The 8,408-nt window shown below is 46.5% G+C and overlaps 1 pseudogene; it reads right to left on the bottom strand.

Annotated features, from left to right (window-relative positions):
• Positions 1-7,455: 7,455 nt before the first annotated feature.
• On the bottom strand, positions 7,456-7,902 carry LOC133664746 (ubiquitin-conjugating enzyme E2 D3-like; annotated as a pseudogene).
• Between the last annotated feature and the right edge of the window lie 506 nt (positions 7,903-8,408).

Genomic DNA, 8,408 nt, shown 5'->3' with positions numbered 1-8,408 from the left:
CTAAACCACACATGCAAAATGGCTAATAACGCCTGGAGGTGTGTATCTTAGTGAGTTTTACTATACAAATATACATTTTGTAAGGTTTGCAGAGACACAAGTTAGTTTTTTTACTCAATATAACAGTATACTGTCACACTAAATTCATCTATTTTCTTCCGCTTAGCCGAGGTCGGGTTGGGGGGGCAGCAGCCTAAGCAGAGAAGCCCAGCCTCTTGGTCCAGCTCTTCTCGGGGGATCCCGAGGCGCCAGGCCAGCCGGGAGACATAGTCTTCCCAATGTGTCCTGGGTCTTCCCCGTGGCCTCCTGCCGGTCGGACTTGCCCTAACACCTCCCTAGGGAGGCGTTCGGGTGGCATCCTGAGCAGATGTCCGAACCACTTCATCCGGCTCCTCTTAATGTGGAAGAGCAGCGGCTTTACTCCGAGTTCCTCCCGGATGACAGAGCTTCTCATCCTATCTCTAAGGGAGAGACCCGCCACCCGGGGGAGGGAACTCATTTCGGCCGCTTGTACCTGTGGGGAATGTAGATCGACCGGTAAATTGAGAGCTTTTCCTTCTGGCTCAGCTCCTTCTTCACCACAACGGATCATTACTGAAGACGCCGCATCGATCCGCCTGTGGATCTCACAATCCACTCTTCCCTCACTCGTGAACAAGACTCCTAGGTACTTGAACTCCTCCACTTGGGGCAAGATCTCCTCCACAACCTGGAGATGGCACTCCACCCTTTCCCGGGCGAGAACCATGGACTCGGACTTGGAGGTGCTGATTCTCATCCCAGTCGCTTCACACTCGGCTGCGAACCGATCCAATGAGAGCTGAAGATCCTGGCCAGTTGAAGCCATCAGGACCACATCATCTGCAAAAAGCAGAGACCTAATCCTGCAGCCACCAAACCGGTTCCCCTCAACGCCATGACTGCGCCTAGAAATTATGTCCATAAAAGTTATGAACAGAATCGGCGACAAAGGGCAGCCTTGGCGGAGTCCAACCCTCACTGGAAAGGGTCCGACTTACTGCCGGCAATGCGGACCAAGCTCTGACACTGATCATACAGGGAGTGATCCGCCACAATCAGACAGTCCGATACCCCATACTCTCTGAGCACTCCCCACGGTCGAATGCCTTCTCCAAGTCCACAAAGCACAAGTAGACTGGTTGGGCAAACTCCCATGCACACTCAAGGACCCCGCCGAGAGTATAAAGCTGGTCTAGTGTTCCACGACCAGGACGAAAACCACATTGTTCGTCCTGTATCCGAGGTTCGACTATCCAGCGTAGCCTCCTCTCCAGTACACATGAATAGAATAGGCTGAGGAGTGTGATCGACGATAGTTGGAACACACCCTCCAGTTCCCCTTCTTAAAGACAGAAACCACCACCCCGGTCTGCCAATCCAGAGGTACCGCCCCCGATGTCCACGCGATGTTGCAGAGTCTTGTCAACCAAGACAGCCCTACAGCATCCAGAGTCTTAAGGAACTCCGGACGGATCTCATCCACCCCCGGGGCCTTGCCACCGAGGAGCTTTTTAACTACCTTGGCAACCTCAGCCCCAGAAATAGGAGAGCCCACCACAGATTCCCCAGGCAGTGCTTCCTCATAGGAAGACGTGTTGGTGGGCTTGAGGAGGTCTTCGAAGTATTCCCTCCACCGATCCACAACAGCCGCAGTAGAGGTCGCTTGGCCTGTCAGTACCTGTCCGCTGCCTCTGGAGTACCATGTGCCAAAAGGACCCGATAGGCTCTTTCTTCAGCTTGACGGCATCCCTCACTGCTGGTGTCCACCAGCGGGTTCTAGATTACCGCCGCGACAGGCACCAAATACCTTGCGGCCACAGTTCCAATCAGCCAGCTCGACAAGTGAGGCACGGAACATGGTCCACTCAGACTCAATGTCCAGCACCTCTCGTGACATGTTCAAAGTTCTTCCGGAGGTGGGAATTAAAACTCTCTCTAAAAGGACGCTCTGCTAGGCGTTCCCAGCAGACCCTCACAATGCGTTTGGGCCTGCTAGGTCTGTCCGGCATCCTCCCCCACTTTTGGAGCCAGCTCACCACCAGGTGGTGATCGGTAGAAAGCTCTGCCCCTCTCTTCACCCGAGTGTCCAAAACATGAGGCCGCAAATCCGATGACACAACTACAAAGGAACTGCGGCCGAGGGTGTCCTGGTGCCAAGTGCACATATGGACACCCTTATGTTTGAACATTGTGTTTTTTATGGACATTCACAAAAGTCCAATAACAAAGCACCACTTGGGTTTGGATCCGGGTGGCCATTTTTTCCAATCACGCTTCTTCAGGTTTCACTGTCGTTGCTAACATGAGCGTTGAAGTCCCCCAGCAGAACAAGGGAATCACCCGAGGGAGCACTCTCCAGTACTCCCACAAGGGAATACAAAAAGTGTGGGTACTCTTAGCTGCTGTTTGGTGCGTAAACACAACCAACAGTCAGGACCCGTCCCCCAACCCGAAGGCGGAGGGAAGCTACCATCTCGTCTACTGGGTTAAAGTCCAACGTGCAGGCTTTGAGCCGGGGGCAACAAGAATTACCACCCCAGCCTTTCATTGCTTGCAACGCCAGAGTGGAAGAGAGTCCAGCCCCTCTCGAGAGAACAGGTTCCAGAGCCCTTGCTGTGAGTCCAAATATATCTAGCTGGAACTTCTCCACCTCGCTCACCAGCTCACGCTCCTTCCCTCCCAGCGAGGAGACGTTCCACATCCCAAGAGCTAGCTTATGGGACCACCAAGTGCCCTGCCTTCGGCTGCCGCCCAGCTCAAACTGCACCCAACCTCTATGACCCAGCCCTGTCATACTAAATATGAAAAGTTATATAAACATAACTCCAAAACCAAACTTGCAATCCGTCTAAAAATGCCTGCAACATTGAATCATAGGAGTTTTACCAGAATCAGGTATTTTGGTAAGGTTTACAAATACAAAAATTAGGTTTTACTCATAATGACAGTATAACTGCCACATTCAATATGACAGTTATTTAAACGTATCTCATAAACCACACATGCAAAATGACTAATAATGCCTGGAGAAATGTGTCTTTGTGAGTTTTACTGGAAAAACTATTATTTGTAAGTTTTGTAAAGACACAAGTTAGTTTTTTTTCCTCATGACCGTATAACTGTCATACTAAATAAGAAAGTTATATAAACATAACTCCAAAACAAACATGCATTATGTCTAAAAATGCCTGTAACATTGTATCCATGTGAGTTTAACTAGAATCAGTTGTTTTTGTAAGGTTTGCAAATACAAAATATCTTTTTTTTTCACTATGACAGTATACTGTCACACTCAATCTGACAGTTATTTAAACTTAACTCATAAACCACACATGCAAAATGGCTAATATTGCCTGGAGATATGTATCTTTGTGAATTTTACTAGAAAAAATATATTTTGTAAGGTTAGTTTTTTTACTCAATACTAATGTCATACTAAATCCATCCATTTTCTTCCGCTTATCCAAGGTCGGGTTGCGGGGGCAGCAGCCTAAGCAGAGAAGCCCAGACTTCCCTCTCCCCAGCCTCTTCGTCCAGCTCTTCTCGGGGGGTCCCGAGGCGTTCCCAATTTGTCCTGGGTCTTCCCCGTGGCCTCCTGCCGGTCGGACTTGCCCTAAACACCTCCCTAGGGAGGCGTTCTGGTGACAACCTGAGCAGATGTCCGAACCACCTCATCTGGCTCCTCTCAATGTGGAAGAGCAGTGGCTTTACTCTGAGTTCCTCCCGGACGACAGAGCTTCTCATCCTATCTCTAAGGGAGAGACCCGCCACCCGGCGGATTAAACTCATTTCGGCCGCTTGTACCTGTGATCGTGTGCTTTCGGTCATAACCCAAAGCTCATGACCATAGGTGAGGACGGGAACGTAGATCGACTGGTAAATTGAGAGCTTTTCCTTCTGGCTCAGCTCCTTCTTCACCACAACGGATCGATATAGCGTCCTCATTACTGAAGACGCCGCACCGATCCGCCTGTGGATCTCACGATCCACTCTTCCCTCACTCGTGAACAAAACTCCTAGGTACTTGAACTCCTCCACATGGGGCAAGTTCTCCTCCCCAACCTGGAGATGGAACTCCACCCTTTCCCGGGCGAGAACCATGGAGGTGCTGATTCTCATCCCAGTCGCTTCAAACTCGGCTGCGAACCGATCCAATGAGAGCTGAAGATCCTGGCCGGTTGAAACCATCAGGACCACATCATCTGGAAAAAGCAGAGACCTAATCCTGCAGCCACCAAACCGGATCCACTCAACGCCATGACTGCTCCTAGAAATTCTGTCCATAAAAGTTACGAACAGAATCGGTGACAAAGGCAGCCTTGGCGGAGTCCAACCATCACTGGAAAGGGGTCCAAATTACTGCCGGCAATGCGGATCAAGCTCTGACGCTGATCATACAGGGAGCGACCCGCAACAATCAGATACCCCATACTCTCTGAGCACGCCCCACAGGACTCCCCGGGGGACACGGTCGAATGCCTTCTGTCCAGCACCTCTCGTGACATGTTCAAAGTTCTTCCGGAGGTGGGAATTGAAACTCTCTCTGACAGGAAACTCTGCTAGGCGTTCCCAGCAGACCTTCACAATGCGTTTGGGCCTGCCAGGTCTGTCCGGCATCGTCCCCCACCTTCGGAGCCAGCCAGGTGATCGGTAGAAAGCTCTGCCCTCTCTTCACCCGAGGGTCCAAAACATGAGGCCGCAAATCCGATGACACAACTACAAAGTCAATCATGGAACTGCGGCCTAGGGTGTCCTGGTGCCAAGTGCACGTATGGACACCCTTATGTTTGAACATTGTGTTTGTTATGGACAATCCGTGACGAGCACAAAAGTCCAATAACAAAGTACCACCTGGGTTCAAATCCGGGTGGCCATTTTTTTCCAATCACGCCTCTCCAGGTTTCACTGTCGTTGCTAACATGAGCTTTGAAGTCCCCCAGCAGAACAAGGGAATCACTCTCCAGTACTCCCTCAAAGGAATCCAAAAAGAGTGGGTACTCTGAGCTGCTGCTTGGTGCGTAAACACAAGCAACAGTCAAGTCCCGTCCCCCAACCCGAAGGCGGAGGGAAGCTACCATCTCGTCTACTGGGTTAAAGTCCAACGTGCAGGCTTTGAGCCGGGTGCAACAAGAATTGCCACCCCAGCCTCTCATTGCTTGCAACGCCAGAGTGGAAGAGTCCTGCCCCTCTCGAGAGAACAGGTTCCAGAGCCTTTGCTGTGCGTCGAAGTGAGTCCAACTATATCTAGCCGGAACTTCTCCACCTCGCGCACCAGGTCAGGCTCCTTTCCTCCCAGCGAGGAGACGTTCCACGTCCCATGAGCTAGCTTATGGGACCACCAAGTGCCCTGCCTTCGGCTGCCTCCCAGCTCACACTGCACCCGACCTCTATGACCCAACCCATGAGTGGTGAGCACATTGGAGGGGGACCCACATTGCCTCTTCGAGCTGACAGGCCCGGCCACCAGGCGCTCGCCATCGTGGCCCACCTCTGGGCCTGGCCCCACAGGGGAGCCACGGTGACCCGCGTCCGGGCGAGGAAAAATCGAGGTCCTCGACTTGTACTTTTTATAAAGGTCCTTGAGCTGCTCTTTGTCTGATCCCTCACCTAGGACCTGTTTGTCTTGGGAGACCCTACCAGGGGTTATAGAAGCCCCCGGACAACATAGCTCCTAGGATCAGTAGGACAAGCAAACTCCTTTACCATGATAAAGTGGCAGCTCAGAAAGGAGGTTATATAAACATAACTCCAAAACCAAACATGCAATAATTGTAAACATGCCTGTAATATTGTATCAATGTGAGTTTTACTAGAATCGGTTGTTTTTGTAAGAATTGCAAATACAAAAATTAGGTTATACTCACAGTGTCACACTCAATATGACAGTCATTTAATTATAAGTCCTAAACTACAGGTGAAAAAAGGCTAATCCTTGTGAGTTTTACTCGAAACATATGTTTTTTTAAAGACTTGCAAACACAAAAAGTAGTTTTTTACTCAATATGACAGTAATGTTCTTAAAATCCTGAAATAATAAGAAAAAAGCAATAAAAATGTATTCCAACATAATTCCTAATCAAACATGCAAAATGTCTAAAAATGCCTGTAATATTGAATCCATGTGAGAATTACTGGAATCAATTGTTTTTCAAATACAAAATTTAGGTTTTAAACATAACTGACAGTTATTTAAACGTAACTTCTAAAGTACACATAAAAAAATGGCTAATAATGCCTGAAATAATGCATTCTTGTGAGTTTTACTCGAAACATAAGGCTTGCAAAAGCAAAAAGTAGATTTTTACTCAATATGACAGTAATGTTCTTAAAATCCTGAGATAATGCGAAAAAAGCAATTGTTGTTTTTGTAAAGTTTGCAAATACAAAATTTAGGTTTTACTCACTATGACAGTATACTGTCACACTCAAATGACAGTTATTGAATCATAACTCCAAACCACATGTGACAAAATGGCTAATAATGCCTAAAATAATGCATCCTTGGGAGTTTTATTTAAAACATATGCTTTTTTAAATCTTGCAATCACAAATAGTAGTTTTTTACCCAATATGACAGTAATGTTCTTACAATCCTGAGATAATGCGAAAAAAGCAATAAAAATGTATTCAATCATAATTCCTAAATCAAGCATGCAAAATGTGCAAAAATGCTTGTAATATTGAATCCATGTGAGTTTTACTAGAATCGGTTGTGTTTGTAAGGTTTGCAAATACCAAAAATAGGTTTTACTCACTATGACAGTCACACTCTTTTTTTTTTTTTTTCTTTTTTTTTTTTTTAGGTTTAAGTAACTTTATTGAAGGGAAACTAAAAACAGAGCCACACGTTGATTATCAACCATGGGCTTCCAATCAATACTTGGAGGGCTACAAGAAGACAGTGTTTAAGTTAAGTGGGTACAAGCCAACACCTCATCTACTGGCTCCTAGAAAACAAACAAAAAAGTAATAAAAGGCTTCGGAGGGGAACCAAATTCTTCCAACGTATGGGCCTTGTAATGTTTGACTTGATGAACATGCATGACATACTACACTCTCAAATACTGTACACAGTGGGTGTGCTCATGTTTACTATGTCATTAACCCTACAGGTGGTCACCAGCCAGTTTCTGTTTGGATCTTTTCTGCCAAATGGACGTCAAACTTTGAACATGGGGAGACTTTGCGGAGTAAGAATCATCCGCGCGCGCCCAAACTCGCCGTTTGCAACTCTACATGGGAAAGACCCAGAAACTGGCGCGTGCCCTGAGAGGAAAACACTATCTTCTTATTAGCGCACGGGCGGGGTAGGGGGAAAGAGGGCGTAAAATGCTGATTAACCAAAAAAAAAAAAAAAAAAAAAGTGAAAAAGAAAAAAACATTTCCACAAGTTTTCAGTCTGAACCAGAGAAAACGTTTTTCCAGACCGTGCCATCACATTGCATATTTCTGTGTCCATTATTTTGCCAGTTTGGTGTACTTGCAGGTATCTGTTTTGTAGATTTGTGCGATCTCTGGCACTAAGGGGTCATCAGGGTTGGGGTCACATAGGAGTGAGCAAATGGAGAGAAGAACTTTAGAAATGGTAAGTGCTGGAGACCACTGTGTCGGCAGTATCTGTGTCCAGACAGATACTGCCGTTACTGTTAATATTTGGGTGGTAAATTCTTGTTGTGAACGCCACCTTGGGTGGTTTGAAGGGGTAGTCTGTTGGGAAATGAATATTCAGGAGGAAAACACCCCCCTGATATGGACTGTCACTAGGGCCCATGATTGTGGCTTTCCAGTGAAACATGTCATCACCCACAGGACCAGCGGAGCACTGTGCTGGGGGTCACGAGCCAGGTCATGAAGCTCCTTGTTAATCCTTTTCAAAGCCATCCTACCTTGTAGTTGTGGTTCCTCTCGGTGAAGGCCAGGCGTGCTGTGCCAGGATGCTTACCAGTCACACTCAATTTGACCGTTATTTAAACATAACTCCTAAACCACACGTGAAAAATGGCTAATAATGCCTGAAATAACGCATGCGTGTGAGTTTTACTCGAAACATATCTAATTTTTAAGACTTGCATACACAAAAAGTAGCTTTTTACTCAATATGACAGTAATGTTCTTAAATCCTGAGATAATGCGAAAAAAGCAATAAAAATGTATTCCAACATAATTTCTAAATCAAACATGCAAAATGTTTAAAAATGTTTGTAATATTGAATCCATGTGAGTTTTACTAGAATCAGTTGTGTTTGTAAGGTTTGCAAATACAAAATTTAGGTTTTACTCACTATGACATTCACACTCAATTTGACAGTTATTTAAACATAACTCCTAAACCAAACGTGATAAATGGCTATTTATGCCTGAAATAATGCATCCTTGTAAGCTTTACT

Source organism: Entelurus aequoreus, linkage group LG02, assembly GCF_033978785.1.
Source record: "Entelurus aequoreus isolate RoL-2023_Sb linkage group LG02, RoL_Eaeq_v1.1, whole genome shotgun sequence".
Classification (NCBI taxonomy): Eukaryota; Metazoa; Chordata; class Actinopteri; order Syngnathiformes; family Syngnathidae; genus Entelurus; species Entelurus aequoreus.
Note: the sequence above shows the minus strand (reverse complement) of the source record. Positions and strands in the feature narration are given on the sequence as shown.